The sequence below is a fragment of the Asparagus officinalis genome, chromosome 1 (assembly GCF_001876935.1).
Source record: "Asparagus officinalis chromosome 1, Aspof.V1, whole genome shotgun sequence".
Classification (NCBI taxonomy): domain Eukaryota; kingdom Viridiplantae; phylum Streptophyta; class Magnoliopsida; order Asparagales; family Asparagaceae; genus Asparagus; species Asparagus officinalis.
The window spans coordinates 64505581-64528784 of NC_033794.1; positions in this window are offsets into that span (position 1 = coordinate 64505581).

The window sequence follows — 23204 nt, forward strand, 5'->3', positions numbered from 1 at the left end:
TCGAATAAGCAAATGATTTGTCAACTCTTACGGTTGAAAACCTTATCAGAAACCTCATGGCTTATGAAGTTCAAATTGAAGATAGAAAGAATGATGATGAAACAAAGAACAAGAAAGTGCTTGCATTCAATACTACTACTTCCGATAAAGAAGATTCGGATGATGATGAATAAATGAGCATGTTTGCATGCAAATTTCGAAAATTCATAAAACAACGTAAGTACAAATCAAAAAGTTTAAATTCAAATAACTTACTTTGTTTCAAGTGTAATAAACCAGGGCACATGAAGAAAGATTGTCTATTGTTGAAAAGTAAACAAAAGTCAAATTACTTCAACAATTTTAACAATATTTAAAATAACAAGAAAAGGAAGGCCTTGGCGGCTACATGGGACGAAAGCGATGATTCTTCTTCTTCTGATGAAGAAAGTGAAGAAAAGGAAAGTGCTCATATGTGTTTTATGGCACAAGATGAAGTAAGTGATAATGAAGAACTTTTAGATGCTTTCAATGAATTATATGAAACTTTTTTGAGATTAAAGGCTTCACATAATTTTCTTAAAGGAGAAAATAAAAAGATTACTTGAAGAAATTTTAGATTTTAATTCATCTACAAATTCTAATTCTCAAGTAATTAAATTAAAAGAAGAAAATTGTTCCTTACTTAAAGAAAATCAATTTTTATCTAATGAGAATGTTTATCTAAAATCAGAATGCAATGATTTAAAAATTCGCATTAATAGTTTAGATAAAGATATTTCTTCTATTAAATTAAAATATGATGATATATGTTTGAATGTTAGTAAATTCAATAAAGGTAAAGAAAATCTTAATAATATACTTTCTTTTCAAAAAGAATCTCAAAAAACAAAAGGTTTAGGTTTTCAAGTTAATAGATATATATCTAAGAAAACCATTTTTGTAAAACCTTCTTGTAATTTGCATGAACATAGAAATGATAATTTATGTAAAAAGAAATCAAAATTATTTCTATTTGGGTGCCTAAAGAATTAACTTCTTTACATAAAAAATTTTATATTTCTGATTATATTAAAAATGTTTGTTTATCAACTAACTATTTAGGCAAATTAAATTCTTCATGGGTTTGGTTTTCTAAAGGCTAATTTCATGGACCCAACATAGCATGGGTATCAAATTTGTAAATGTGTATCATTTCAGGTACCCAAAAAAGATAGGTGGATTTTGGATAGCGGTTACTCCAAATATATGACTAGAAACATATAATTGTTGTCATCTTTTCAAAACAATGATGGTGGTACCGTCACTTTTGGAGATAGCAACAAAGAAAAAATCATCAGTATTAGAATTGTCGGTAATCCAAATAAACCTATTATTGATAATGCTTTATTAGTTGATGGTCTTAAACATAATTTGCTAAGTATTAGTCAACTTTGTGATAAAGGTTTTAAAATTGTTTTTGAAAAAGAATCTTGCTTAATTTATGATATTAATATGATTACTATATTATTTAAAGGACATAGAAAAAATAATATATATATGTGTTATCTATGAATAACATTTCTAATTAACATTGTCTTCTTACATCTTCTAATGATTCTATTTTATGGCATAAACGTTTTGGTCATGTTAACTTTAAACATATTTCTAAAATTTCTAAGAACGATTCTGTAAATGGTTTACCTAAACTTTCTCTTAAAAACAATTTTTTTGATGCATGTCAATAAGGAAAAATGCATAAATCTTCTTTCAAATCTAAAAATATAATTTCTACAAGTAGACTATTAGAATTAATTCATATCGATCTTTTTGGTCCTTCTAGAGTAGCATCTTTAAATAAAAGTAGATATGCTTTTGTTCTTGTTGATGATTTTTCAAGATTTACATGGGTAATATTTCTTAAATATAAAAATAATGCTTTTAATGAGTTTTCTATATTTTGCAAAAGAATTCAAAATCAAAAATCTCTTTCTATTATTTCTATATGTAGTGACCATGGAGGTGAATTTGAAAATGAATTATTTAAAAAATTTTGTGATAAACATGGTATTTCTCATACTTTTTCTTTCCTCGAGCAGCTCCATAAAATGGAGTTGTAGAAAGGAAAAATAGATCTTTACAAGAATGTGCTAGAACCATGTTATGTGATAGTAATTTACCAAAATATTTTTGGGCAAAAGCTGTTTCTACAGCATGTTATGTTGTAAATAGAGTTTTATTAAGACCTATTTTAAAGAAAATATCTTATGAATTATTTTATAATAAAATTCCTAAAGTTTCTTATTTCAAAGTTTTTGGTTGTAAATGTTTTATTTTAAACACAAAGAATAACTTGGATAAATTTGATTCTAAATCTGACGAAGGAATATTTGTTGGATACTCTAACCATAGCAAAGCATATAGAATATATAACAAAAGAACATTAGTCATTGAAGAATCCATGCATGTTTCTTTTGATGAGAATTTTTCAAAACCTATTATTTTAAACAATGATGATGATTTAGTTAACAATATAATTGATACCCCAATGATAGATGCTTCAAAAGATGATAATTTACAAAATGATTTACCTAAAGATTTTGTAGAAGTTAAAAATCATCCACATGAAAAGATGATAATTTACAAAATGATTTACCTAAAGATTTTGTAGAAGTTAAAAATCATCCACATGATTTAATTATTGGTAATATTTCTGACAAAGTAACTACTACATCTCATTTTAATTTGATTGCTCATACTGCTTTTATTTTAATTATTGAACCTAAAAATATAAAACAAGTCTTACTTGATGAATTTTGGATAATTGCTATGCAAGATGAACTTAACCAATTTACTAGAAATAATGTTTGGGATCTTATACCTAGACCTCAAAATAAATCCATTATTGGAACAAAATGGATATTTAGAAACAAATTAGATGAATTTGGTCAAGTTGTTAGAAACAAAGCTAGATTAGTTGCACAAGGTTATAATCAAGAAGAGGTATTGATTATGATAAAACCTATGCACCAGTTGCTCGTTTAGAATCAATTAGAATTTTACTTGCATTTCCATGTTTTATAAATTTTAAACTATTTCAAATGGATGTTAAAAGTGCTTTTCTAAATGGTTTTATAAAAGAAGATGTTTTTGTAGAACAACCTCCCGGTTTTGAACATGAAAGTTTTCCAAATCATGTTTTTAAACTTAAGAAGCCTTATATGGTTTAAAACAAGCACTCGTGCTTGGTATGATAGATTAAAGAATTTTTTTAACTTCAGGTTTTGAAATTGGAAAGGTTGACTCAACATTATTTATTAAGAAAATAAATAAAGATATATTATTAATTCAAATATATATAGATGATATTATTTTTGGTTCTACTAACAACAATCTTTGTCAAGAGTTTGGTAAGACTATGCAGAATGAATTTGAAATGAGTTACATGGGTGAACTCAATTTCTTCCTTGGACTTCAAGTCAAATAATTAAAAGAAGGAATATTCATCAATCAAAGCAAGTATGCTAAAGATTTACGCAAACGATTTGGAATGGAAAATACAACAAGCAAACCAACACCAATGAGTACTACTACATCACTTGACAAAGATGAAAACCAACACCAATGAGTACTACTACATCACTTGACAAAGATGAAAATGGTAAGAATATTGATCAAAAGCTCTATCGAGGTATGATTGGATCACTTCTTTACATTACTACTAGTAGACCCGATATTATGTTTAGTGTATGTTTATGTGCTAGATTTCAATCTAATCCTAAAGAATCACATTTTAAAGCCGTGAAAAGAATTTTTAGATATCTTAAAGATACTATAAATTATGGGTTGTTTTATCCAAAGAATAGCACATTTGATTTATTATCTTATAGTGATGCTGATTTTGCTGGATGTAAATCCGATAGAAAAAGTACAAGTGGAACATGTCATTTCTTAGGACATTCACTTGTATCTTGGTTTAGTAAAAAGTAAAATTCAGTATCATTATCAATGACTGAAGCAGAATATATTGCTGCAAGTCTTGCATGTGCTCAAGTTTTATGGATGAAACAAACATTATCTGATTATGGCATAAATTGTCCCATATCTAAAAATATTATTCAAGTGCAATCAATTTATCTAAAAATCTTATTCAACATTCACGTACAAAACACATTGATATTAGACATCATTTCTTACGTGATCATGTGCTTAAAGGTGATATTTCATTAGAATTTATACCTACTAATAAACAAAAGTAGATATATTAACAAAACCCTTAAAAGAAGAAATTCATGTTAAATTAAGAAGGGAATTAGGTATATGTTCTATTGAAGATTTAAATTAAAGTTTTTAAAACAAATACATATGCATACATATCCTTAATAGTCGACTAATTTGACCTATAGTCGACTACATGCACAAGCATTGCATATAGGATGTTCTGTAAATTATAGTATAGTCGACTAATTTGAATTATAGTTGACTACTCTATGTTAAAATCTGAAAATCAACTTTCTGTCGATTATAGTGTAGTCGACTACTTTTCTTAATAGTCGACTACTTAAAACAGATTTTACATATTTATAGTTTTCAAACATTTTGGACTTTTACCTATCAAACCCATAACCCAATATCTATTTCACTTAAGTAAATTTCATCACAACCATTCAACATCTACCTGATCAAATCATAGCCCTTTATCACATTTCATCTAGATCAAATCTTAACCACATATTTGTTTTCTCATTTAATCATGATCATTCAATTTTTACCTTACAACAAAATCACCCTAACTCCTCTCCCAAACTGATTCATCTCTTTCCCCACTTCAGAACCCACGTTCTCCATTCTAGGGTTTCTTAAAATCAACATCTTTCTCCAAATCTTTTTCAATATTTTCTTGTTTCCAAGCATTTGTTAGAACTTGTAGTCGACTACAGCCTGTTTTAGCCGACTACATCTAGGGTCACATCTGTTGGGTAAGATCTTAAATGTTGTTATCATGTCTAGGGCTAAGAAATCTAAGCAAGCTCATTCTAATGTCAATGATGAAATCATCATATATTTAAAAGTAGTGATTTACTTGAAGAATTTAACAAAATATCCACATTTGAAGTTCTTCCAGGACGATTTGTGAAATTTGATTATTTTATCCCATGGAATTTTGGATCATACTTTGAAAATGTGGGGTTGCTTGAATTATTCTCTGCTGAAAACAGAAAACCTACATATCCATTTTTAGTTCAACTGTTCTTTACTAATATAGAATGTGTAGGAACTATAAGTGGAACTGAAAAGCTTAAAACTCTTGTCAAAGGAATAGAAATTGAATTGACTTCTAAGTCAATTGGAAAAAATATTAACATTCCTTTCCGAGGAGTCTCTCTTAGGTCAATCAGAATGAATGATTCAGAATTGTTATCCAATCATATTTTTCTTCCTAGTTATAGTAAACCATTGAATATTTCGAATAAGCTTCGTCCAATTTCTCGTTACATTGCTCAAATCTTAGCTTATAACTTGTTTCCAAAAACTGGGAATTTCCATTTCATTTCCCTAGACATAGCAAAAGCTTTATATGCTATAATAGGGAATATCCATGTTAATTGGACTGAAGTTTATTATGACAATCTTCTGACAATACCAAAAGGATTTCTTCCTTATAGTGCTTTTCTAACGAAAATATTTGATAAATTTCATGTTGATCTTGAGTCTGAAAATTCTGTCGTTCGTTCCATTGAGTTCTTTGACTCTATGTTGATCTTGAGTCTGAAAATTCTGTCGTTCGTTCCATTGAGTTCTTTGACTCTAATGCCCTAACTAGAATGAAATTAACTAATTTTGAAATTCATGATCAAAATCCTCAAGATGAACCTCACCCTCCTCAAGAACAAATTCCACATAAAATTTCTCAAACCTCAAGTCAAGCAGGCCCTTCTTCTAGCCAACAACAACCACAAATGTACTCAGAACCCTCTTGCTTCTTGGATGTGCAATATAACACCTTGTCTGCACGCATCCTTGAGTTAGAGACTGGTAAGCGAGATCTTTATTCCCAGAATAATTACATCATCAGTAATCAGGAGAAGTTAATGAAGAAATTTGATAACTTAGATATGAAGCTCAATGCATATTTCCAAGGAAATCAACCTCCTCCAGGACCTTCATCTTAGAAGACCATGAATGCATCATTTAGTATTTAGATGAACTTTATGTTGGTTATCAAAACAATTATGTCTTATTTTGGTATTGGTTATCAAATCTTATTTTGGTATGTTATCAAATCAACCTCCTCCAGGACCTTCATCTTAGAAGACCATGAATGCATCATTTAGTATTTAGATGAACTTTATGTTAGTACATCTGTCATTCATGTCTCAACGATATTATTTTAATGATAACAATTTATACTATGTGTGTTATACAAATGCACTAACATTTAAATGCAGCTTTCAACATCAAATATGAACAAGTGGAAAATGAGTTCAAGGCATTATGAAGTAAAGAAGATGAAGAACATATACATCAATATAATTTTGTTTTACATTTTTCTTTACTTAGAAATATTATACAAGCCTTGATCACTCACACACACACACACACATACAAATTAGAACACACTAACACATGCTTAGTGTGTTGGTTAACTATAGAAATCCCCTATGTTAACCATTAGAGTTTATAGTTAACAATTGAGTGTCAAAACATTTAATTCATATCATTTTTAACCCTTAGTAGTCGACTAATTAGAATAGTAGTTGACTACTCAAGCCTATGACTAAAATATAAGTTTCTGTCAATTTATAGTGTAGTCGACTAATCTACTTTATAGTCGACTACAAGAGGCAAAAACAACTTCTCAAGTTTCTGTTAAGCTTCTGTAATTTTACAGTGTAGTCGACTATTTGACTTTATAGTCGACTACTAAAGGCAAAATCTGTTTTTCAAGTTTCTATCTAATTACAGTGTAGTCGACTACTTTGTCCTGTAGTCGACTACAGATACAGTTTTTTCAGAATTCAAAGTTTGAATTAGTGACAGTTTATAGCCGTTTTTAAACATTTTTAAAGTTTAAAATTTTATCTTTTCAAGGGATATATAAAGGTTATCTATTCAGAAAAATGGAACACATATACATACCTATAAGCTTTGATCTTTGTGCATTTTTCAAGAGTAATAAATTCATATTTTGCTAAAAAGATTGTTTCTAAAATTGCCTTTGATCCTCGTTAAAAATACATATTATTTAGGCAATTTCCAGAGATTAAAATTATTCCTAAGCCACTGCTACACAACACTACAAATTAAGGTTTATAGGAATTAAGTTGTTTGATTCAAGGAAAGTTCTCTCGGTTTGAGAGAGGTTGATCTCTTGGTCTAGAGATTGGTATGAAATTAGCAAGGTATTGTCAATTGGTGTTGCAATTTGCAGGGACTTGTAAATTGGTCAGGTTTGGTTTTAATTTTGTACTTGATTCAAAATTATAGCGGAAATCTCAAGCGGGATTTGCTTGGGGATTGGATGTACACCGGATTGGTGGAACCAGTATAAAATCTCTTGTTTGTGATTATGATTTTCTGAGATTGTTGCCATTCTTTATTGCAATTTATTATCTACTTTGCATAAATTTTAAAAGAACATTATTCACCCCCCCCCCCCCCNAAAAATTTTTCCCCCCCCCCCCCCCCTCTCTAGTGTTCTAGTGTATCTATTTCAGATCCTACACTGTTGTTTGCTTCATAGTCAAAGATGATATAGGCTCCTCTAGCAAGAATGTAGCATATTGATGGATAGCTCCAAATTCATGGGGCCACTTGTTTCCAATCTGAGTGATTTCTTCCGCATTCTCAATTCTGGAACTAGAAATATCGACCTCCTTCCTACGCTCAATCTCATATCTTATCTTGTCTGACTTCCTACTCTGACTTTCAGTCATTGCTGCTTTTACCCTCGCTATAATGTCAAGCGTCACTTTCTAGCATAGTTTTGTATTTCCCCGGCTACTAGTTAAGTGCTCTTTATGGCGGGAAATGTCACCAGTGGATTCATATCCACACAGAGTGCACTTGATCTTATTCTTCTTGGGCCATTCTGGATAAATTTCCCAATCCCATCCAATATCATCTAAAGGATGAGGATGTGGATGTTGAACAGAAGCTCGAGCCTCAGTAGCTAGATTTGGTCGGCTCTGGGAGCTACCCGACTCTTGATTTTGAGAACTCATCAATAGATTAGATGCTGTAGAGGACAATTTCATATAATGGTTGAAATTATGTATATTCAACGAACAAGTCCAAGTAACAATATAAGTACTAGAACAGTACAATATTATCCTTGATCAACATATTATATCATATATCAATAAATCATAACTAAAGAGATAGACTATTAAATATTAATTAATGAATAATTAAAACAAATAGCACTGTAGATTCTAAAAGTGAATATAGTCAATCCTTTGCAATTTGCATACATTTATAGCATAATACAATTAGAATTGACTAATTTCTTCATATTTTCATTTCAATGAATAGTGTGTGTTGCATGTTACTATTCTAATTTTGTTTGTGCAGAAAAGCAAATTTAACATGTAAACTATAATTGTAAATGAATAATTGAATAATCATAATTATGAGTTCGTGTACAATCATAATCTGCTAAGTGCTAACTGCTATAAGTTAATAAAGGTAAAACTTAAATTAGTAAATTACAAGAATAATAATTTGATTTCAAAAATCAAATTATTACCTTTTTCTCTCTGTTGCAGATGAAGCTCAACAGAGATGGAGATGTTGCTACTGCTGGTCGTCGGAGGGAAGTTCTGGTGTTGCTGGCTTGCTGTCTAGCCGGAGGAAGTGAGAGAGAGAGAGTGAGTGAGAGAGAGAGAGAGAGAGAGAGAGAGATGGGATTGACTAGAGGTGTTGCTGGTGCGTGAGATGTTGTTGGCTTGACCGGAGGTGCTGTTCACTTGCTGGCTTGACCGGAGGTGCTGCTGGTGCGGGAGATGGAGATGGAGGTAATTCTGCGATGCTGTTGAGGCGGAGGTGTTGCTGCTGGTGTGGGAGATGGAGATGGTAGTGATTCTACGATGTTGCTGAGACGGAGGTGTTGCTGCTGGTGGGGGAGATAGCGTTGACAGGAAGCGTGTTGACCGGAGGTGATGTTTACTAGAGGCATTGCTGAAAGTCGTCGCGGGAGGATGTGAAAGAGAGAGGCACAAGAGGGAGAGCAGGCAGCTAGGGCACAATCGGGAATAAGAGGGAGAGATGGGTTTATGTTTAATAGTTTCAGGTCGGGTTCGGGTCAGGTTTAGAGAGGGATTTAGGAAAATTAATAGTGGTTTTTAGCACTTTTTAGCATTAAAACTCGTTATTTCACACTACAGACTGCTTTTCGAGCAAAAGGCGATTTTCTCCGCCAAAACACCCCTCTATCCCCTTTATCGACGCAGTGAAGCATTGCGATCGCGATTAGCAGCACTTTAGCAATGCGATTTGACCCTTTTTACAACACTGCTGGCAACCCTCACCAATCAGCAAACTTCACCCAAACACTTGAAATTAAGCGAACTTCGCCAAACTCATAGTTAAGCGAACATCACTTAGTAGAAGCTATTGCCTTAAGCTTTGGCTCAAGTTAAGGGCAAGCAAGCTTCATTCCAAACACAAATCTAGATGAAGGAAATTATTACTAAGCATGCAATTAAAACAAAATGATGAGGAAGGAAGCTATGTTCAACAGTTTACCTCGGACAACCAAAGTAGTCAAGTGAAGATAAGTTTCAACCCAAACAAGACAATTCAAGTATGTTCAACAATACACCTCTGGCTATTACCCAAAGTATTTCGATCTCTATTATAAGCCAAAAGTAGGATCTCAAAAACTTTGGGGGTCTTGTAGATGACTAAAATATACTCTATCCTGAATTAATGCTCAGCTTAGTTTAAGAAGTAGACGGCCATGGGCTAAACACTTCATGTGGACCCAAGCACAAGACTATGCCAAAGACTTCCTAAAAATAGCAAAGTTTGCCCAATCCTCATGTGAACTTCGCCTAAAAGACCCACGTGGCCATGTCATCCACACCCAAAGGAAGTGGGTTGCCCACATCCTGGCAAAGTTGGCTAGAATGACCTTCACCCAAAACTGCCCAGCAAGCTTCACTTTTGACCATTATAGGCAAACCTCGCCATTGACCATTTCAAGAGCTATCTTTATGAAAACTATTCTCCCCATTATATCCTAAGTTAATGGTCGCTTAATCCACATTTCATGGCCACTAATACTCTCTCTCTCTTATCCTATAAGAGGAGAGGAGATTACTCATTTTTGGGACACTTGGTATCCGCACTCAGTGTTCAGCTAAGCATCTTGGATTTTAACAATTTTGGCATAATGCAGAAAAGACTATAGCATCTTCAAAAGAGCTTCCGCAACTATCAACTAGAAGAAGACTCAACACTTCAGTCACACCATCAATGACGGCACACGAAAAAGAACCTAGTGAATATAAATTTTCTTATTTCATTTGTAGTGTCTTTTAAATTGTAATTCGTGTTAATTGTAATTCAAAAGACTCGAAACAATGGCACATGTGGAGCTCATTAACCTGTACCTAAACTCCAGGACCAACTCTATCGTCTAGGCTATTATTAGCCGACCATGATCTCGGATGCACAGACCTATACCAAACGGTGTCGTGCATGCCACTTCCACGCAGACTTCTTACGCCAACCCTCAGAAGAATTACATCCAACAAAAGCCTCATGGCCATTTGAGATGTGAGAATGGATGTCATCGAGCCAATTAGCTCATCATCTTGGCCATTACTGATTACTTCTCTAAGTGGGCAAAAGCCATCCCAATCAAAAAAATTAAGACTTCTAAGATGGTCAAGTTCTTGAAACACCATGTCATCTATCTATTTAGCATCCCTCAAAGGATAGTTCATGACAATGGTCTGCAGTTCATCAGCCAATCGTTCTTCAAGTCCTGCGATAAATTCAAGATCCAAGATGTGGCTTTCACACCATACAACGTAGCCACTAATGGTCTAGCTAAAGCTTTTAACAAGACCATTATCAAGCTTCTAAAGTTTGTCTCTTCCAATAAACAAGATTGGGATGAGAAACTTGGAGTGTCTTTGGGCCTATCGAACAACGGTCTGCAATCCTACAGGCGCTGCACCCGTTCCCCTAGTATATGGATGTGAAGTTGTGATACCATTAGAAATCAAAATTTCATTGTTGAGAATTGCTATCACAAAGAAGATGAAGATATAAAAACACCATTAAAGGGGTCTTCAAGATCTAGAGTTATTGGATGAATTCAGACTTAAGTTTAACAAAAAATCGAGCGAGAGAATGATCTTTTAAAGAAGGAGACTTGGTCTCAGCTATTCTTCGACCCATGGTTATGACGCATAAGACCTAAGGTAAATCCAACCCAAATAGAAAGACCCATTTGTATACACTCTACTCAAATGGAGCTTATCACCTGATTGATCCAAATGGCAATAGGCTTATAGCACTAGTCAATGGGAAATTTTTAAGAAATATTATCTTGAATTGAGCCTTATTCATCTCCCTCCTGAGATATTGGTCACGTTTAATTTTTCACCTCTAACTATGAAAATAATTTCTCAACAAAAATTATCAACAATCCAATTTCAATAAAATCCCCTAGCGAGTTCTCAAGTTAACACTACACCTCTGTAACTCTGAAAATCTCTTGCCACTGTCTTGTTAACATTACATCTTTGAACGGTTTGCATTTCTTAAGATCTAACTAGTTTACATCACACCTTTGTTAGTCCCTCCTCTAAAATTGATCAGTCAACATTACACCCCCCCTGGAATTTTCATACCGTTAATACCACACTTCCAAACGGTAATTATCCCTTGGACTCCCTCAAACCTGACTAATTAACATTACACCTATGTCGGCTATTTTATTTAACACGTTAACACAATACCTCTGTCAAATTCTCTCAATACTGTCATGTTAACATTACACCACTAAATAGTGTTCTCTTCAAACCTGATATGTTAATACTACACCACTATCAGTATAATTCTGTCAACCGCTTAATACTACACTTACATGACTCCTTTCTCCATTTAGGTGAGTTGAATCTCAGCTATTTTCCCCTCAGAGTTATTCGTGATTCTAAATTTCATATGATATGTTAATATTACACATCTGTCATTTAGATACAAAAGTAAAAAAGTTCTTTATTGTCAAAAGAGAACTAAGTCATTACAAAAGTGGATGACGCAACATGAAGATCAGCCAAGATCATCACGAGAGGTTGTAGAAAGGTGTTGTAGGAATTAATCAAAAGTAATTCTTAAGCTGTGTGTGCGACAATTAGGAATGATAAATGTGTGATTGTGGAGAGATATGAGGAGAGTGGTTGTGACTATATGTAAATAAAAACAAAACTAGATTGAGAGTGGAGAAAGAAAGATGAACATATAAAAGGAAAACAAAATTAAGAATCAAATAAAGAAAAATCAAGATTAAAGAGGAAAATTAAGAAAGTAAAAGATAGAGGATTCAATTAGTGATATGATGAATTTAAAATTGAATCCACTAGCCAATTTCAATTATAAATTATGTATTATCCTCTTTTTACCATATTTTACTTTAGATTTATTAAGCATAAACTATCAAACCACTTAAGAAAAGCATAACCTATCAAATTATCATCTAAGCAAAATTAACATTCATGAAAAGAACAACAACTAGATAGTAATTCTAGAATTCCTCCTACCAATTAGTTCTCTAGTTGATTATCCTAAATATGATCATCTTAAGCGTAAGAGAGTAATTCACAATTCATAAAAGAAATTAGACTAGTTTTATGTAATTCTAAAATTCCTACAAGAATTAGTTTCACATCTCAGAAAATAAAAATAAAGAAACAAATGGGAGAGAATGAAAATAAAATCTAACTCCAAAGAGGGTTCTAGCCTCTAAGTGAGAGAATAAAAATAAAATCTAACTCCAAAGAGGGTTCTAACCTCTAAGTGAGAGAATGAAAGAGAAAGAATGAACAAAAATAAAAACTAATTTCCAAGAGGGTTCTAGCCTCTTTGTAAATAGTGCAAGAAAATAAAATTTAGACTATGCAAGAAAATAAATCTATACTATAAAATAATTGTAAGAAAATAAAAATATGAAAATAAATCTACTCTACGAGGCATAAAAATAAATCTAATTCAAGAGGGTTCTAGCCTCTTGAATATCTAAAGCAAGAAAAGGAAATATTACAAGAAAAATAAAAAGAGAAAAGATAAAATTTACATTCCAAGAGGGTTCTAGTCTCTTGATGAAGGCAAATCTTCATCTTGATCTTTATCTTCATCTCACATTCATCTTCATCATCAAACAAAGAGAAGAAATAAAAATATGAGGAGGTGAAAAAAATTATTTTATTAATTCTAACAAAAAGTTATAATTTTGGTAGGTCTTCTCAATTAAGAGTAATCCTCCACTCTAATTGGAGTTTTTATAAAAATGTTTACACTCAAACCCCTCACCCTTTATTGTTATTTAGAGCCTAAAATAATGAATGAGAACTATTAGATTTTACTTGGGCTCCAAGGATCAATCTTAGCCATAAAACGAGTTTGTTACGGATCAATTGGTCGGCCAATCAGTTGACCAATCAGTTGGCCAACCGATTGGCCAATTGGTTGGCTAAATGATTAGAATTTAAAATTTTAAAAATGCAGTTAGCTCTGTCTCATCAAGAAAGGTGATTTTCATATATTATATGTTATATTACGCCTTCTGAATTGAGAGATATCATCGTTTCTTTGTGGCTAACATCTAGAACATGATTTTCACTTGATTTATTTTCATATTTGATCCTTATTTCTTTAGATTTTGTAGATTGCTTGGCTTGATCCTGAGCTTCAATAAAAAGGTAAAAATGAGGAAATTTGAGTTCTTTTTGAGTTTTTGTTCATTAATTCTTCATTAACCTGCAAATTAAGTAACATGTTTATTAAGGACATTTTTATTTAAACAAAATAGATAATGAGAGTAAAAATGTAAAAACATACGATTATCACTTAGCTCAAAAACCAAAGGGCCCCAAAATTTTTGCCAAAGCTCCAAGACTCCTAGCTTTTATTTGAGCCTTCTTGCCTAAGGTTGGAGTCTCCTCTACTCCATAGGGTTGCTCCTCTCAAGAGAGCTCCTTGGACTCTCTTTGGTCTTTTCAATTGCATACCTCCTCTTCATTGGGTTTTCTCTATGGTTTACCACCTCTGCATCAAGGAAAACTCATTAGGGTTTCTATTCACCCAAGAGCTACTATTACTCCTGTCACGCCCCGCTTCTCAAAATACCCGGGAATCGGAACGTGAGCAAGCCCGCGACGTATTAGATTGAGAAGAAATATACACTATTATTTTTTTTTCTTTTTTTTTCTTCTCAATCCAATACGCTAAGCATCTGAAAATAAATACAATGCGAAGTCATAGGTCCCCGATCATAATCAGCAAGAATATAATAGACAAACTCAGAATAAAAATATCATATCACAAATAGGATAACATCCGAGACATAATAATACAGGTCAAACATGCCCTTATACAAAACTGAACAAATGAATGCTGAAGAGATACAAAAATACATCGATCAATGGAAAAAGAAAGAACTACAAAAGTAAACTGGAACCATCAAGGAATAGGCTTCGACTCCTTCTTCTGCTCCGTCTACAAGGCACTCATGTTGAGAATCTTCTGACTCCTGTTGCACCTGTTCTTTCTCTAAGTCTGACGTACACCAGAGAAAACAGGTTTACGTCAGGTGCATGGTGCACAGCAAGACCCCACAAAAGAAAAGAACGAACAAAAATCCAATGCGAAAAAACAATACGATAACCGAAATGATAAAAGAACGTGCAACTGGAAATCCAACCAAATCAATCAAGTAACAAGTCGGTCATGCAGCTAGTCATCAGAATAATCATCCAGGTAACCATGTCATACAAATAGAGGGAATTAATACTTAAAAATCTATAACAAGAGACGTAGTACGTCGAGCGAAATAATCCAAACAAGGAAACCCTCATGTATATACCATATGTCTCAAATTGTAGATAATTAAATATTAATCCCGGTCTATGTATGAAAAGATAATACAACTGATCCGTATCTCACAAAAAGTCATACCTAGCCTAGAAACGAGGTCAAGTAACTAGCCATCCTATAACAGGTCACTGGTCACATCTCACACAGAGTCAACGCTCCTATCACCGGATAACTGGCTGTTCACAAATCCTCTACGCGCATCCAATCCCGTGAAACAGGCGGCTAGAGGACTACACGCAATCCGATCTCGGCCCGGTCCGAACTCAGGCAAAGCTCAGGTGACGAAACAAGTCACGGATCCAAGTGGCGAAACAGGTCACTTGGTGCAACAAACCAACCCCAGGACGAAACAGGTCTCTGGTACAAGTCTGGAAGATACATCAACAGCCTTATCCGATCACATGAACATTAACTTACCCATCCCAACTCTTCTCGTTCTTTCTAAATCAACGATCATAATCCTTATTAAAACTCTGGTTCACCACCTAAACACACCAACACATGTCACTAGGTCTGTTCATGACGCACAAGGCCACTAAGTCATGGACTACTAAGGTTCTCAAACACAGCCAGGAACAATCAATGCAACTAATCACGTGTAATAATATCGTAGCATATCAGATAATCAATATTAAGAATTATAAATCATAAACAGTCTACATAATTCAGAAATATTACTTTTTCCAAAATAATTTCTTTTAAAATTATCATAATTTTCCTCAAATGATTCCGTTCTCAAATAAATTCTTTTTAAATTAATATAATTATCCAGAAATGATTCCGCTACTGAAATAACTTCTTTTAATTCATAATAATTATTCTAAAATAATCTTTTTCCAAAAACTTCTTTAAAAATATTTATCATCCTAAAATAATTTTATTCCACAACATAAATTCTAAAAATATTATAATTAATCTAAAATAATCCTGTTACCCAAAATAAATCCTTTAATTTATTATATTTGTCCTGAAAATACTATTTATCACATAATTACTATCCATTCAATATTATTCATCAAACCCACGCAGATATATATTAACGGATCTAAAATTGTAGATAATTTACAATAAATACAAAAATTCAGATCTGAGCAAGTAGGATCTTGCCTACGAGGTCGTGGGACCTGACGACGAGACGGTGGCGCCACTGTTTGTTGTTCATCATTCGTCGATGCGCGTGACGGGTCGACGGGCTGATTCGTGAAGTTAAACAGCGACGAATGGATGACGAGCCGCGGATGGATGACGGCAGGCTGGAGCGAGCCTCGGGGGTTTGTGGAGGCTTGGGCGTGTCGGAGGCGCAGGTCGCACGGCGTTCAGCGACGCGGTTTTTCAGGCGGTCGGGCTCTCAGTGACGACGAGGGGTGGCTGTAAATGAAGCTCCGCGAGGAGCGCGGGTGGAGCTTGGGAGTTGCGAATGGCCGGAGGGACTGCTCGAGGGTCTCGGAGGCTGGGGCCGTGGACTTCCGAAGGCTGGGTGGTGGCGAAGATAGCGGAAAGTGGGGGTGGAGCCTCGTGTGGAGCTGCTGGTGGTAGGAAGACGAGGGTTGAGGTTGTGGTTTGTCGGCGAGGCGAGCTGGTGGCCGAGAGCTCAGGCGGTGGGGCGGTGTTTAAGACGTCGGTGGAGGGAGGCGAACTGGTGGAGCTCGTGGAGCTAGCGGCGGTTGAGCTCAAAGCTGTGGGCGAGCGGCGGACGGCGGTGCACTGGTCGGAGGAAGCTCGAGCTGGCGTGGGGACTCGGCGGCGCTGGCGGGGACTCAAGCAAGGCGTCGTCGGAGAGCTAGGTCGGACGGCGTGGCAGAGGTGTGCTGGGCGTCGTGGTGGGGAAGGTGGTGGAGATAGGTTTCTTAGGGTTTTGAAAGAGGAGAGAGCGAGAGAGGTACGGTGAGTGATTGAGTGAAGAAGAAAAGAGGATGAGCTGGAGAGTTAAAAAGAGGGATTTTTAATGAGATAAAGAGAGAGAGAGAGAGAGAGAGAGAGAGAGAGAGAGAGTGATGGTGAGTGATTGGTTGAGTGTGAGAGAGAGAAAAAGATAGATTGAGAGAGATTGGAGAGAGAGTAAAAACGGCGGAAGAATTTAATAAGGGAGAGAGCGCGGGATAGGGTGGTTGGGAGGACGTGGGTTGTGAGCTGGGGGGAAACACGAGGCGGAGGGGTTTGCGTGAATTGGGGAGAGGTATACAGAGTGAACACCGGTGGGAGGAAAATCACAGGGAAAAATACCCCTTTAAATAATTTAAAAAATATCATAAATTTTATTCAAAATAAATATTAAAATTTATGGTCAAAATAATAATAACAATAACAATGCTGAAAAATTAACTATTTATTTAAAATTTCACCAAAACAATTAAATTTATAATTAGTAAAAATATTAAAATAACATAATACCGTATTTTTAAATTGTAGAAAATTCTAGAGAAATTTGGAAAAATACAAATACTCTTTTAGAAAAATAATATTTAATATTTAAATACCAGAAAAATTATTTAAACCCGTATTAGAAATTTACGGTCATTACATCCTACCCCCTTAAAACAAATTACGTCCTCGGAATTCAAAATGCGAGTGATGCACAAAGAACCCAAGGATAGGAATATGAAAATGAGGTCATAGCACGTCATGACAAATGTGTGAGCAATGTTGAATGAGAAACTGGATGTGTATATTATAAGTTATACAAGACACGATAGAGAATAATTCAAAAGAATTAAAAAAGAATAGTCAATGCAACTATATAAAGCAAATCAAGGTCTTAAGAAAGTCTGATATGTAGTATAAATAATAAGAATGAAATAAGGATAACACAAAGAGAGTGAACACATAATTGAAATAGATTGCACAGATATAAAGAAGCATGTATATCGTAAATAAATAGTTAATACGTAACATCTAGGCATAGGCAAAAATATAAGTATTAGTCTACATAGTTTAATAGCAAAGAAGTCAACAGCAATATACAATCATAGAAAATTAAATATAATATCAACATGTTATTATTGATATAGTATCATAAGACAACACATCATAATGTTAAAATATAATCAATAACACAGAATTGGTAAAATATAACAAATATATAGTATAAAATATGATATGAAATATAAATACATAATTCAAATAATTATCAATCACTAGAATATATGATAAAGCATATCAACTCAACAATATAAAGAATTAAAAGAAGAGCATAAAGAAGATAAAAGACAAAAAGATCTTAACAAAATATAAATCACTCATACGTAAGCAGATGGTAAACATAATAAACACAAAAATATAAAACACAATACAAATAACAGATGAATCATATACAAACAAAACAAAAGAAACATTTGAAGGATATGTAAGCAAAACAAAATAGTAAAGAATCAAACATACATATAGTTTAGACAACATAATAGACAATATAAAGAGGCTTGAAAATAATAAAAAATTCAAATCGCAATAGAATTATCATATAATCAGTTAGTAGAATAAACATTCGAGATATACAAAAGTATAGTTACAAACAGAACACTTGAATGTAATCAGCAAATCGCATTCAACCAAATAAGACATATAAGGCACAAGTATCGAAAATAAGAAATTACAATTATGAAAAAATTCATAGAAAGTGTTATAGAAACTCATGTCAAAGGTAGTCCAAACATAAATACACGTAAAGAAGCATAGATATAATAATCAAATATAGTAAACAGTATAACATGATGATAAATTCAATAAAATAGTTGTAGTTATAAGCAATAATTTTTGAGAGCATATGACAGTGAATAATTATCTTACAAGACACAATACTAAATCAATATTAAACATGTTTATTTAATATATCAAATATAATCATTGTGTATAATAAGCATTAAAATAAAATACATACATAATAATAAGCACATAAAAGTCTGAATACTTATAGTATAATCATGCTAACAAGATAAACTATGTTAAAAATGGTCACAAAAATATTATATGATAAATAAACATTAGGGCAAACAAATGATTCAAAATAAACATATTATATAAAACATATATAATAAGGACATAATTATATATATTCAACAACAATATAATAAATCAAAAATATTAGTAATGTCCATAAAGTAAAATAATAAATATAAACAAGATACAATAATAATAATTATTACTGTATAAAATCAATTCAGATGTAGCAATTTATTGCATAGTAGTCAAAATCACATAAATACAATAAGCATAAATATACATAAACAATGATGTATAATTCATAAAACATAAATTATAAAAGATAAAATAGATATATAAACAAATAAAAACATAAGAAGGGCATATATTCGTATAAAAACATCGATAAATTTTAGATAAACATATCATGAATGATTAATGAACATGTGAACATAAACACTGATAAAAAATGAAACAGAACATGATTAGATAAGGTTGATACTAGAAATGATTAAGGACTATAAGTCAATAAAAATATACATCGTAAATATAATAATATACGTGAATACACTTATAATAAAAAGAATAGTAATTATAAAAGAATGAAAAAGTAAAACAAAACACAAGTAACGAAAACAATGAATAGAGAATGAACAACAAACAATGACACAATAAAAGACATAAATATCTAAAAATACCATAAGATAAATACTAAAAAATAACACGCGTATACAATGTATATTGTTATAATGATAAAACAACACATCTCGAAAATGAAGCAAACAACTACAAATATGTAAATACACTATAAACAAACATGAATAAATACTGTACATACCCACAAACGCTATTTAAATAATCTTTTATATTAGTTATAAAAAGAAAATATTCAATGATACAAGATAATATTACAAAAACCTATATAAATAGTAACTCAAACCACAAACCAAACAATATGAATAAATGCTTGAATATTAAAGTATAAATACATTGCTCTTAGATATAACGAAACAAATGTAAACATACTAAAACAATCTAAACAAGACAAAATTGACTGATAAAAACTATATACTGAAAACGTAAAGGATAGGAATATAATGCATATGTAGAATATTAAAATCATGAAATTATTAAAGTATATCATGAAATATGAACACTATAAAAAAGCGCACATATACATAATATAGATATGCAAAAGGGTATTTAAACACGAGAAAATAATCTGAATATCCGATATACTATGTGATGTATATGTGAAGTTCAGAGTAATGTGAAACACTTAATGAACATGATTTGAACAATTAAAAAAATATAAGATATTTCTAATAAAAATATAACATTGTGTGTGATACATAAAATAATGCAATAAATAATGCAAAGATAAATACAATCAAATGATACATAAGTCAAATCAAGAAAACATAGTGTAAAAATAATAACACATAGAATAATGACCGGAACGAGGATAGATGAGAGATACAAAGAGAGGGTAATCGCGGAGCGGTAGGACAAGAACCGTGGAAAACTCCGGAGTCAAAGAGTGATAAGATAGGGACGAAACAAAATCTATCAAGAAAATAGGATAAGGGCTCAAGAATAGTCTCACGGATGAAATCATGATATGTATCTAAATTGTCCATTATATTCTCACTGGTGGGAAATCGGGATCGTGACCGGGACTGTGACCAGGACCGTGACCTGCATGGGCCACCACTAAAACCTGTCACGCCCCGCTTCCCAAAATACCCGGGAATCGGGACGTGAACAAGCCCGCGACGTATTAGATTGAGAAGAAATATACACTACCATTTTTTTTCTTTTTCTTTTCTTCTCAATCCAATACGCTAAGCGTCTGGAAATAAATACAACGCGAAGTCACAGGTCCCCGATCACAATCAGCAAGAATATAATAGACAAACTCAGAATAAAAATATCATATCACAAATGGGATAACATCCGAGACATAATAATATAGGTCAAACGTGCCCTTATACAAAACTGAACAAATGAATGCTGAAGAGATACAAAAATACATCGATCAATGGAAAAAGAAAGAACTACAAAAGTAAACTGGAACCATCAAGGAATAGGCTTCGACTCCTTCTTCTGCTCCGTCTACAAGGCACTCATGTTGAGAATCTTCTGACTCCTGCTGCACCTGTTCTTTCTCTAAGTCTGACGTACACCAGAGAAAACAGGTGTACGTCAGGTGCATGGCGCACGGCAAGACCCCACAAAAGAAAAGAACGAACGAAAATCCAATGCGAAAAAACAATACGATAACCGAAATGATAAAAGAACGTGTAACTGGAAATCCAACCAAATCAATCAAGTAACAAGTCGGTCATGCAGCTAGTCATCAGAATAATCATCCAGGTAACCATGTCATACAAATAGAGGGAATTAATACTTAAAAATCTATAACAAGAGACGTAGTACGTCGAGCGAAATAATCCAAACAAGGAAACCCTCATGTAATACCAAATGTCTCAATTAATCCCGGTCTATGTATGAAAAGATAATACAACTGATCCGTATCTCACAAAAAGTCATACCTAGCCTAGAAACGAGGTCAAGTAACTAGCCATCCTATAACAGGTCACTGGTCACATCTCACACATAGTCAACGCTCCTATCACCAGATAACTGGCTGTTCACAAATCCTCTACGTGAATCCAATCCCGCGAAACAGGCGGCTAGAGGACTACACGCAATCCGATCTCGGCCCGGTCCGAACTCAGGCAAAGCTCAGGTGACGAAACAAGTCACGGATCTAAGTGGAGAAACAGGTCACTTGGTGCAACAAACCAACCCCAGGACGAAACAGGTCTCTGGTACGAGTCTGAAAGATACATCAACAGCCTTATCCGATCACATGAACATTAACTTCCCCATCCCAACTCTTCTCGTTCTTTCTAAATCAACGATCATAATCCTTATTAAAACTCTGGTTCACCACCTAAACACACCAACACATGTCACTAGGTCTGTTCATGACGCACAAGGCCACTAAGTCATGAACTACTAAGGTTCTCAAATACAGCCAGGAACAATCAATGCAGCTAATCACGTGTAATGATATCGTAGCATATCAGATAATCAATATTAAGAATTATAAATCATAAACAGTCTACATAATTCAGAAATATTACTTTTTCCAAAATAATTTCTTTTAAAATTATCATAATTTTCCTCAAATGATTCCGTTCTCAAATAAATTCTTTTTAAATTAATATAATTATCCAGAAATAATTCCGCTACCGAAATAACTTCTTTTAATTCATAATAATTATTCTAAAATAATCTTTTTCCAAAAACTTCTTTCAAAATATTTATCATCCTAAAATAATTTTCTTCCACAACATAAATTCTAAAAATATTATAATTAATCTAAAATAATCCTGTTACCCAAAATAAATCCTTTAATTTATTATATTTGTCCTGAAAATACTATTTATCACATAATTACTATCCATTCAATATTATTCATCAAACCCACGCAGATAAATATTAACGGATCTAAAATTGTAATAATTTTACAAATAAAATCAAAATTCAGATCCTGAGCATAAGTAGACTTGCCTACTAGGTCGTGGGACTGACGACGAGACGGTGGCGGCCACTGTTTGTTGTTCATCCATATGCTCATGCGGTGTTGACGGTCGACGGCTGATCGTGAAGTTAAACAGGCGACGAAATGATGAACAGCCCGCGGTGGATGACGGCGGCGTGAGCTTGGGGTCGTGAGGCTTGGCTCGTGGTCGGCCAGGCGGCGGTCCGCACGAACGTTCAAGCAGACGGCGGTTTCTGGCGATCGCGCTGCTCAGTGACGACCACAGAGGAGGCGGCTGTATGAAGGCTCTGGCGAGGAACAGGCGATGGCCGCTTGGGGAGTTCAATGGACCGCCCCAGGTGGGCGGGGCCGGAGGGGGTTTTCAACTGCCGCGGAGGTTCAGAGGCACTTTATTGGGCCCGTGTCGGACCTCGAAAAGGGGGGGCCCTTAAGGGTGGGGTTAAAGCCGGAGAGAAATTGGGGAAAAAGGGTTTGGGGGGGGGTTATTTTTGGAGAAGGCCTCGTTGGGTTGGAGCCTGGAAAAATTTGGTCTTGGGGTTTAAAGGAGAAACGAAGGGGTGGAGGTTTGGTTGGGTTATTCGGCCGCCGGCCCCGAGCTTCTTGGTGTTTTGGGCCAGAGCTTTCCCCCAAGGTTTTGGGTGGGCTCCCG